Here is an 11,418-nt window from a genome sequence, read left to right on the forward strand (position 1 = left end):
ACAAAATGTTGGGACCGTGAATTAAAACCTTGGAGCGCCACATTACTGAGCTCCTGGCTGCAGTCCACATTGGCTTTGTTATAAAATAAAATAAAAGAGGGAGCAGTTCTCATTGATCTAATGTGGGCCGAGGGTGTTGAGGGAGTTGGTAAATAATTAACGATGAGCGCTGTGTGGAGGCTAATTGAGAATTAGGAATCAGATCAGCGATAATGGCAACTTATAGAGAGGGGGCCGGCTCACAGCAGAGACACAGGACCATGGAGAGAGGGTGAGTAGCTGAAGAGATAGGGGGAGAAAAGAGACCCCAGTTTTAGCCATGCGTGTGTAGAAGGAGCAGGAGGCTATTAACTAGGAGGTATGCAGAGCGTGAAATAAGCATGATAACACAGACAGAGAGGGGATGAAGAGGAGATGGAGAAAACACAAGGAAAATAAATGCAAGGATGCAAGAGCCTGGCCCCTCATATGCATATTATAATATATAGCAGGAGAAGAGCAATCACTTTCACACTTTTCTGAGAGTTCAAAATGTGTGTGTGTGTGCGTGTGCGTGTGCGTGTGTGCGTGTGTGTGTGTGTGTGTGTGTGTGTGTGTGTGGGCACGCGCGCTGGTTAAGTGTGCACTAGATAGTGTTTGTCTAAGTGTGTTATTAAAGGCGAGAAAAAGTCCTGGCGTCGACACGTTTTTCCCATTCCAGGTAGTAAGTTGGAGTGTGATGACAAATTTCCCAACACAAGCAAAAAAACCTGCACTGTCAGGCAATTGAGCTCTGGGTCTTCTCTTTTTTTCACAAGTGCTTTTTTTATAAGAAGAGAGAAAGCATGTACCGTGGGTTAAGTTGGTTCTCTCTTTGTGTGTACATGTATGTGTGTGCGTGAAAACAGAGGGCTGTGAGGAAGACAGAGATAAATTAAACGACATTACCACATTATGGATCGACCGATGTGGATTATTTAGTGCCGAAGCCGATACGAGCTGCCAAATTTCTTGAGCCGATATTTGGAGCCGATACTGCTTTTGCTTCCTCAATTTACATCACAAAAATGTGAACCCTCCCACACTGCATTTGTTTTCCGAATTTGCTCCGCCATTTCTTAAAAAATAACAAACAAAAACACAGATCAGTGTCACTTCTTCAATTATCTTACATTCATATCACCTAAATTATGTTTGCAATGTGCATCATATAAACGGGTCCATTGCATATGGTTAACTGTGCAAGGGTAAAAGGCTTTCTTCAGCGTCTACAACACAGCCGTGATGATGCATTGCTAGCTGACATATTTTATGACAGATATAATCTGGTCATCACAAAATGTCCTTTGTCACACGGCGAACACAGCAGCATAGACGGATGCTGATACGCGTAAAAATGCAAATATCGGCCCGATTTATCGTCCTGCCATTAAAATCGGTCTATTACTTAACAAAATGTCGCATTTATTTGCCCCAGAAGCTGTACATCTGTCAGCAGTACTGACTCGAGACAAAGAGAACGTTTTGGTTCAGCAGCAAAGCAAGCATGGCGTGACTCTGTGGGGATGCATTTGTCATGATCAGTCTCATGAATGAGGAAATATCATCAGAAGTGTATAGTTCAGTCCAGAAAGGAACAAGAGGAGATATGTTTGTAGCTCATGGAGGTGTCATGGAGAGCAGCAGCCTTTTGCACTGGGACATTCCTGGTGACTATTTTAAGGTTCCACATTTGCTGCCACTCATTTAAGATGGTATGACAGGCATTATGGCACACAAACAATACACACGCACAGGACCATTAGTATTTAGGAACACTCTATAACAATGTCTCTTTTCCTTCTTACAGTTACTTTAGTTGGTTTCTCTGATTGCCAAACATGTAGAACAAGACATCTTCTAGCAGCACATATGCAAAACCAAAATCACAAATTTATAATGTGATATGTACTTCTAAATACGAATTCAAATCAGACGTGCCTCAAAAAAAGCAGAAGAAAGCTAATAACTTAAAGTTCCTGACATTTGTGTTTGTGGATCATCTAAATGTATTTTTGTCTTTAATCTTACGTAATAGTATATTGTACGGTTTCCAGTACAAAGGACAACAGAAGTCATAACGAAAGTTATTTTTTACTTCTGCATTTTTTGTCAGCTTTAAAGCTGAAAGAATAGGTTGATAAACCAGTTAGATTGATTGATAAAATTAAACATTTTAACAGTTTAACTGCACTAGTCAGAACAGCTCTGATGGTAAATGTCCAAACTAGGCTTTAATGTGAACAGGGAACTGTTGCTGAATGGAACTAATGTAATGCCACAGGTGAAAGCAAAGAGCTGGTGCCCCATTTGAGGCACTCGCGTATCCTTGTGCCCTCTCTTTTATTCTTGGCCTTGATCCACACTGTGTGTATGCGTTTTTTTTATTTAAAAGGTTTAGAAATTCATACCACAATGCTGGGATCGTCACACTGCGGTTAAAAAAATGCAGCAATTTGGCGCATAGAGATGATGTAACTGGCAGACAACTGCTGGTACCAATACTGCTGTTACCAGGGCCTTGCATCTCCACGGCTACATTCCCAATAGCTCAACACTGCATGATAAAGAAAATCACTTCTGGTATGGAGTGTATGTGGTTCTATTTGTGTATGTGTGATAACAAGTAGTCTCCTTCAAACTAGAGCCGTCTCAAAAACCTCCAAAATAAACTCAAAAGGTCCTTGGAGGGAAAACATGAGACGCTGACTCAGACTGCTGATCACAGAGTTGAGATTTTTGATACATAAAAGCGGCTCTGTAATATTGGTCATTTGAACAAATTTCAGGACAGAAGGTCGGATCAGTTATTTCAGCTACAGAACTTAAACATGTTTTCCATTTCCAAATCCTTTTGAGTTCACTTGCAATGGGATTTATCTTCTTTTTTCAGTTCTCAGTGAGGTAATGTAAATTAGGAGTCAAGACACTTGTAGAGGGAGGGTACATTGCACACACACACACACACACACACACACACACACACACACACAACAAAATAACACAAGGACATGCAGCACACTCATACGGAAGCAAGAGAAACAGTGGAGCACAGCAATGATTATGCACCAGATCTGCTTACACCATATTTCATCATTACTGTGGAGAAAAAACACTCAACTATTGATCTGCCCCACTGCTTCCTTTTCTCTCTGCCTCTCTCTCACCCACTCTCCCATTCCGTCTTTTACTTATCTCTTTTTATGTCTCTCCCACTCTCAGAAATTTGCAAACATAACAAGACTTTTTTGAAATGGGTCCCAGTAGTAAACAAGACCATAAACATGCAGTACTTAGAAATTTTCTCCACAAACATGAAACTCTCACACACACACGAGGTGGACACAATATTGTGAACACCTGTGCAATCTAATGCAATTCAGTACTATAGCCCTGCAATAAAGGATGCCTTTGTGAAGTTTCATATTTAATGCAAATCCCAAAACACATTACCGATGTAGTCTGTATCGACAACGTTTCATTTCCGGGTCTGTTCAGGTGCCGCCGGAAATTGTCGGAAATGTCCCACACCTTTCGCTTTCTTTGTGTTTGTGTTGGCATTCTAAACTCGAGCCGATTGTTAGGGACTATGGTTAACTGGTCCTCAGATCTCTGCAGGGTAAATACAGACAGCTAGCTGGACTATCTGTCCAATCTGAGTTTTCTGTTCTAAAACTACTTTTGAACAAGCAGTTGTTCCACAAATACAAGTTCCTTCCTGAGGCTATTTCGCAGAGGCACCGTCATTGTGTCCTGAACTTAGCGCCGCCCATGACAGTTGTGATTGGTTTAAAGAAATGCCATTAAACCAGAGCATGTTTTCTCCCATCGCATGCTGTGTGGACTCGCCAGACCCTCCTTCGCAGCACTGTGGAGGAAGGTCTGGCGATGCAAGACCAGTAACAATGTAATGCTGTAAATTAGGACCAAAATATCATTAACCACCACCTTAAAAATTACAGATTCAAATGAACACCTCATTGACAATTGAGGTTGGGTATTGAAACTTAATAACTTTCACTTTGTCCGTATCACCGAGTTTCAAAAACTGTTGAGTATACCATATTTCCTGAGTGATATTGCAACTTTACTAATTTTAGACTTTTTATTCAAGGAAAGCTAATAAAAGAAAGCAACGATACTCATCTCTAATGTAGCTCGGCATAAATCCTTTCAGGAAGACCTAACTGTTAAACGATGCACTCCTAAATCAATTCATCTGTTATCCCAATAAATGTATATTTTATCATGCTGTGTATAACTGTCGCATATCTGCAAATAGTTCTCTCCTCATGAAATGTATCTCAGCGTAAATCCTTTCAGGAAGACCTCACTCTTAATCAATGCTCTACCTAACTCGCATCAGCTGTTGGAGGCGTTCACCTTCCTGCTAAACCAATCAGATTTGTACACAAATGCCAAGGGCCAATCGCAGAGCCACAACCCTGCTTTAAATAAGGGTTTCTCTCTTTGCTATCAGCTGTTGTTGCAGGCAAAGAGTGCAACCCTCCACCTCCAGTCATCAACTCCAGCTGACCGGTCCGGAGCCTTCATCGCCACCACCGGTGTCTAGATTCCATCGGTGGGTCGGATGGTTCTCTACCCCTATATCTACACACATATATATATATATATATATATATATATATATATATATACAAAAGATTCATATAGTGATGGAGTCTAATCACCAAAGACTTTGTACATTTTATTTGAGCTGTAAATAAATCTTATTCGCATATCTGCAAATCACCGGATTGAATTGGAAATCAGTAAGACAAAAGGTGAACTCTATTAGATTCACAAGGGCAACAATTGTGGAAAGGCTGTGATATTTTATTGCATGTTTGTGAGTGCCTATCCCTTGTAAACTTTGAATAAAACTAGAGCTGAAACGATTCATTGATTGATAAGTCAAGGCATTTGAAGAAATCCCTTTTGGTGAAGTCATTTTTTAACAATTTCTAACCTTTCATAGACTAAACGATTAATTAGTTATAAAACACAAAACAGTTAAAGTTTTAAAGACACTACTGCAAACTAACAAGTATTTTCATCAGTGTTATTTTCTCAATAGGGAATATAATATGCAACGTAATGATGAAAAAAGTCCATCAGAATTTGCTAAAGCCCAAGCTGACAAATGTGTTAGTTTGTTTCATCGTTTCCTTTTTTGCATTTTGCTGGGGAAAAAAAGAGACTTAAACAATGGTTGCAGATGAATTCTCTAATTAATAATTGATGAATTGATTCATCAACTTACTGTTTCAGTTCTCAACATGAGTGGACTCTTCCTCCCAGTATAAACTCCTGTCCTAGCCTTCCTAGGGTTGGGTACCAAAACCCAGTTCCACTATGTTCCTACGCAACCGGTAAGAACGTACATTTTAGTTCCTGATTACGGTTCCACGTAATGTGTCACTTGAAATATTTTCCTCTGTCCCTCCAAAGCAGACAGAAAAATACAACCCTTTCTCTCTACCATTAGCTAGCTACCGTACATGTAGGCAACATTTAAAATGCCATATTTTCCCTCTTGGCTCTGGTTGGCATACCAACTCTTATTATTTTAAATATTTATTTTGTTGTTACCTGTTAATTGTGTAACTGTTATTTATTGTTAAATTACTGTAGCTGTTTGTAAGGTGACTTAGGTTTACTTGTTATATATTTAAATACTTCACAACGTTAATATATTGTTAAATTTAAGTAATTTTCAATTAAACCTTATAAAAGAGCCTTTCTTTGATGTCTTTTTTTTTGTTTTTCAAGGAGTGGTTTAGGAATTTGAATCGTTTTGAAAGTACCGCTCGGCATTGGAAATAGAAAAATCCAAACTATACCCAACCATAATCCTTCCTCACACACCTAGAGGAGGTTTTCAGTGTTATATCAACTTGACCCCTGTACATGCAGTGAATCAAACAAGTGTATGTGAGCAGTCACACACAAAAACAATCTTCTGTCTGATGTGGTAAAACGGTGATGTTGCAGTAATTACTTAGGACTTCCTCCTGAAGAGTAAAGCGTTGGGTCAGACATTGTTAAAGGGTAGAAAGGAATCAACTGTCAAGCGCAAAATGTTGTAATGGCTAACTGCTAGTCAAATCATCTCCTATTGCTACATCTTTCTACATATTGCAAGGAAAACACACACACACACACACACACACACCTTAGTGCTTACCGTGTCTCTCTCTCTCTCATATACAGCCCCAACAGCAACGAGATCTTAGCATCTTAAGGGCCTAGGTGTTTTATATCTCCTGCTCTCTCACATGCGCACACAAACACACACACGTACACACACACATGGCAAGGCAAAGAAACTAGCTGTGGTAAGTAACAAGTGAAAACGCCATCTGTCAAGCGAGAGCGCATTTGCTTCGCCTCAGCATTTTCAGGGGAATGCCTTGAAGACAAAAAGGTCCTTGTTCTCAATCTCTCCGCAAATCCCATCTCTCATTCTTCCTCCCTCTTCCTTCATCCCTCTTGCTCCACGCGCCTTGCCGCTCCGCCACCATCAGCAAAGTTGCACACATAAGCATTGGTCAGCGTTCAATTACCGTGAACACCAGGGAAGGATGTGGAAAGTACTTGACAGAGAAATGCACTTCAAGCACTGATTAAATACTGATACCAAGTATAAAAAAGTTTAGCCCCTTGGTTGTGTCTGTGTGTGTGTGTGTGTGTGTGTGAGAGAGAGAGAGAGAGAGAGGGAGAGAGACAGACAGTAAGGAGGGTTGCTCTTCTCTCTAATACTGATACAACTGTTTCATCATTATGACCCTCTATTACAGTACTTGCCAACTTGCTTACTACATACTTTTGATACACTCTGAAGAGTGCTGACTCTAACTAAAGCTGCTGATATGGAGTCATTAGGGGGTGAAGTTTCTGTTTTTCTTGAGCCCACAGAGCTTCCCTATTACTCTTCAGTGTTTAAGAGTTGCAATAATCATAGGTTGCTACCAGGCAGCAGATAATGGCCCATCTACAAGAAATCAATCAAGGATATTCTGTTGCAACGCATTAGAGTTCATTTCTATTTTTAGCACCATATATATGTGGGTTCATGAGCAGTCAATGTGCAACATTAACTGACATGGGAATGCCTCCTACCCCTCCATTTCATTAGTTTTATTATATTTAATACTTACACACCAGGATAAATTCTGATTTATAGATTCTCAGACAAAAGGTGAGTGCGGTCACTGAAAATATCAAGGGCTGTATCACTGCTCTGCTTGTGACTGTAAAAAAATGTTTTATTCAGGCCATAACCCAAAAGTAAACAGAGGTTAATAAACATAATAATTTACAGCATGATAGTTATCATGCTTATGTCCACATTCTTCCCATTTGCTCTCTTATCCACTTTGACTGAATATGTATTTGAGCCCACTGATTAACCAAACCTCACTGAAAACAATTAACAAATGTAACACTGACATTTTAAACGCAGATTCCTCAGCCCACATAATCTATCTTTATCCCCTAAATACGTCAAAATCCACTACATGACCGGACCTATCTATTTCAGAGCCAAACCCCCCAATACAAACTCAGCTCTGCCTTCCCTCGCGCCAGACCTTTGTCCGCTCGCTTACCGCCGGTGCCATGTTGCCATGGCTCCCTCATGCCTCCGCTCTGCTCGCGCAAACGTTGAGAAATAACAACGTGATGAATCAGCATCTCTGCCGCGAGCCCAGCTGGTCTACAACCGGTCACACCAGGAAATAGACTGTTTCTCTCTGTTTGAACACAAGTCAATTAAACGTTAAAATGTATCACCCAATGTGAATAGATACATGAACACAAGGCCTGAACAGAACAGCGTCTGACACAAAGCAAATGTCAAAACAATCGCTGAACCAGTGTCTGCTGCCCTCTCACTAAAGACTATAGCCCATTTCTAGCTAGCCGCTGGCCGTTTGACAGTTATACATAAACTGCGACAATCTCAGTTGTTTATTGTTGTCACCGGCTTTTTATTTATTACACATTTTACTTCTGTCACACTGCCAAGTCAGCAAGCGGCGAGTGGAGGAAAGGTTAACTTGAGAGTCCATATAACCACTCGCAAAACAAGTAAAAAATGCCAGCACACACACTTAATGAACAGATGAATGCACCTTACCTGTAAAGAAGCAACACAAGAACCGTTTTGCGAAGCGACAGCGGGTAGCTTCCAGTTTGTGTCCACCGCTGTCGCTTCAGCACCCCGACGAGAGGACAGTCGGAGAAGCTAACGTTGAGGTTATACGTGTTGTTTTCGAAGGTTTCCGCTCTCCTAAGTTGTTGCTCTATCGTAAGGTTTATCCCTAGCTCTCCTTACGTTCACCTTTCTAAATATCTAGCTAGCCATTTAGTAGCCATAGAACAAGGGAATCCCCGGCCATACCAACGGTTACGAAAGCCGACTTGCATTCAGACTCCCCGCACGGTCTTCTAATTCCGACACATGGCTTCTTTTTTAAGCTTGACAGCCGTACGCAACGAAACGTAGCCTACACCCCCTTTGTCTGTGTTAGTATGAAATCCCCGGTTGGTCGGTCGGCATGACGGTTCGCTCGAACAGACCTGGTCTCTCGGAACCGTATGTGCAGGTCTGGATGACGACTGGATCGTGATGATTCAGCACTACCAGGCTGCTGCCCTTTAAACGGCAACGGCGTTGCTGTGAGTTCGGCTGAGCAGGACAACGCAGCGGCAGCGTCGCACAACGGGAACAAGCGGCAACACAAGCGCGGCGGTAACGGCATGGCAGCGGCGGTGGCAGTGCACACTCAGCAAAACAACACCTCTTTATTCAGCACTTTTAAAGGAATTTTAATTTTGATTTCGACAAAGCTGACTCACCACAAGTCAAACCGGCGCTTTTCGCCCACCGCACCTTCGAAGGTTGGGTTCGCCGATGGTTGGTCGACCCGATGTGGAGAGAGACAGTTGGAAAAATGTTTCTTCACTCACGCCTTCTCGCAGGTCTACATATATATCCACTCCTTCCTCGCTTGTTTTAGTCTATGGTCGGAGGCGCCAGACGTCAAATGATGTTTGGATCACATGGTTTCATTCATGAAGGATCTACGCAATCCGTACTTAAAGAGACATGAGACACTACTACGATGTGATGGACTGTTATAACAACAGTCAGTGTGGACGGGTGACAAGTCAGCCCCACCCCTGTGCATATTTCTAAACTTAGCACTTAGAGCTAACATTTGAAGTAGGCTACTGATTGGCTCCAACAATAGCAGGGAACAGGTTGATGGAATTAAAAAAGAAAACATCTGATGCTGCCATTCTCATTGATTACCATCAGCTTTGGGAGAGTTATATATTTTGCATGTACATGTATTAAATGTGACACCAGAGTCGAAGACAATGTGGCTTTTTTGTTAACTTTTCTTGTGATTTCATAAAGTTGTAAATAATGGCATTTACGATGCAACATATGACACTGTTTCATATATTAACTGACTTAGTAGGCCTAATTTTGCAATTTTGTCTGGTTTGCAACTTTAAAATCCAACATTTTTAATCTACTTTTAGTTCAGAAGCTGACTGAAGGCCATAAACCTGTATAAACGGATCACACACAATCTATCCTCAATTACAAGACAATTTAAAAACAAAACTATTAGGACCAATGTATAGTAGTTTATCAATACTCCATTTCCATTTCTGAGAAACTAATGACTTTCAATCCAAGGCAAGAAAGCACTCAACCATTAGCAGCCTATTTCTAGATAATGCCACTTAGTTTATGATAAAATAGCCGGTACTACGTACTCAACGACTGATATCTCCACTCGGCAGTTCCTGTATGGCATACATACATCACATACAGCCATTGTATGGGTAACGTTAAGAAGAATTGTGATTTCAGGATTAGTCTTTTTTTATCAAACAGAGCTCCAGACATTTTATCATGTGTCATAATGTGTTTCTTATTATTTAATGAAGAGCCGCCCTTGTCCACACTACAGAGGAATGCAAGTTCTTGAGGAGATGCAGCATCCTGCACATATGAGGAAGTGCCTGTAAAAATGGTAATTATACTGGTAGCATGTAGGCAGCGGAACCACCAAAAGTAACTAAGTACATTTACCCAAGTACTACTTGTAATTCCATTTTGTGCCACTTTACACTTTTAAGGTGTACTTTTTATTTCCTTACATTTATCTGACGGCTTTAGTCACTTTGCAGATTGTATCATTTTGAGTAGACCATTCTGCGTAATAAGCACTCTTACTTGCAGTGCTTTCACTCACTAACCATTCTTCATGTTTCAATACAGAGGCAATGGTGAAAAGTAACTAAGTACATTTACAAAAATGCTATATTTAAGTATGATTTCAAGGTAATTTTAAGTATTTTTAGATTACTACTAAATATATATTTTCAAATACATTATACTTGTAATCTAATACATTTTCAAATGGAAATATTGTAACTACATTTATTCAACAGTAATATTTCAAAAGTTATTTGAAGTAATTTGAGAATTTTACATTCCAAGCATTTTATCAGTTAGTAAAATACAGTTTTTATACCAGAACCTGCCAAATAACAGCATGTAAAGTAGTTCACTTCAACCACAGATACAATAAATAAAATGCTGCATTCATGTTAATGCATCAGCAGCGATAATCCAATAATATAATAACAATATTGTAACATTCTGAAAGAGGCATTTCTGTATAATATGTATAACATGTAGTGCAGCATCCTTTTGATTAGGTAAAAGTTCTAAATGAGGACAGACCATATTCACCCACTCCAACACAACTGCATGTCTGATTTCCCAGATGTGCATTAGTAGACCAAAGCTGTCCCCCAGAAACTCTCTATACATTGCACACCAGCATGAGAGGGAAGCCCATACTGCAGATTCACCCAATGTGTGGTAACTGTCAGAGCTTCCTCTTTCTGCAACCGTTTCACAAGACAGCTGCACCAAGCTGATACTGTATCAGACCAGAGATCGATCTCTCTCTCTCATGCACACACACATGCACAGACACACGGACAGACACACACACACACACAGACACACACACAATCACACACACACACACACACACACAAATATGGAAGACTGCTGCCCACAAACACCCCTTTCCTAGCGCATCTCTCTAAGTTTTTCATTTTAGAGGCGGTTAGGTGGATGTTTGGTGGTGGTCCTCTTCCACTCTTCCATCTATTCACTCATCTTGGTTTCTGGCACTCCCCCTGGCCTTGATACGATATGCAAACACCCATGTTACTGCAAAGGTCAGTGATTACATTGATTGAATGGAGATGACAGGGAGCATCTGGCCTACCTGTGGATAGAAATCCCATGCTGGGCTGGAGCAAGCACGCACATGCGCACACACCCACACGCGCACACGC

General features: G+C 40.8%; 1 protein-coding gene across 3 annotated transcripts in view; it reads right to left on the reverse strand.

The window, feature by feature from the left end:
* mafgb (v-maf avian musculoaponeurotic fibrosarcoma oncogene homolog Gb) overlaps positions 1-9,156 on the reverse strand; it is a 14,724-nt gene extending 5,568 nt beyond the window's left edge. Inside the window, exon 1 of one of the 3 annotated variants that reach the window (XM_034896640.1) lies at positions 8,881-9,156. The gene's annotated coding sequence lies outside the window, so the exon portion shown is untranslated. Of the gene's footprint in view, positions 1-8,158; positions 8,844-8,880 lie in introns of those variants that run through there. The other 2 variants (XM_034896653.1, XM_034896661.1) reach the window with 2 other exon arrangements.
* Between the last annotated feature and the right edge of the window lie 2,262 nt (positions 9,157-11,418).

This window comes from Etheostoma cragini, chromosome 2 (genome assembly GCF_013103735.1).
Source record: "Etheostoma cragini isolate CJK2018 chromosome 2, CSU_Ecrag_1.0, whole genome shotgun sequence".
Taxonomy (NCBI): Eukaryota; Metazoa; Chordata; class Actinopteri; order Perciformes; family Percidae; genus Etheostoma; species Etheostoma cragini.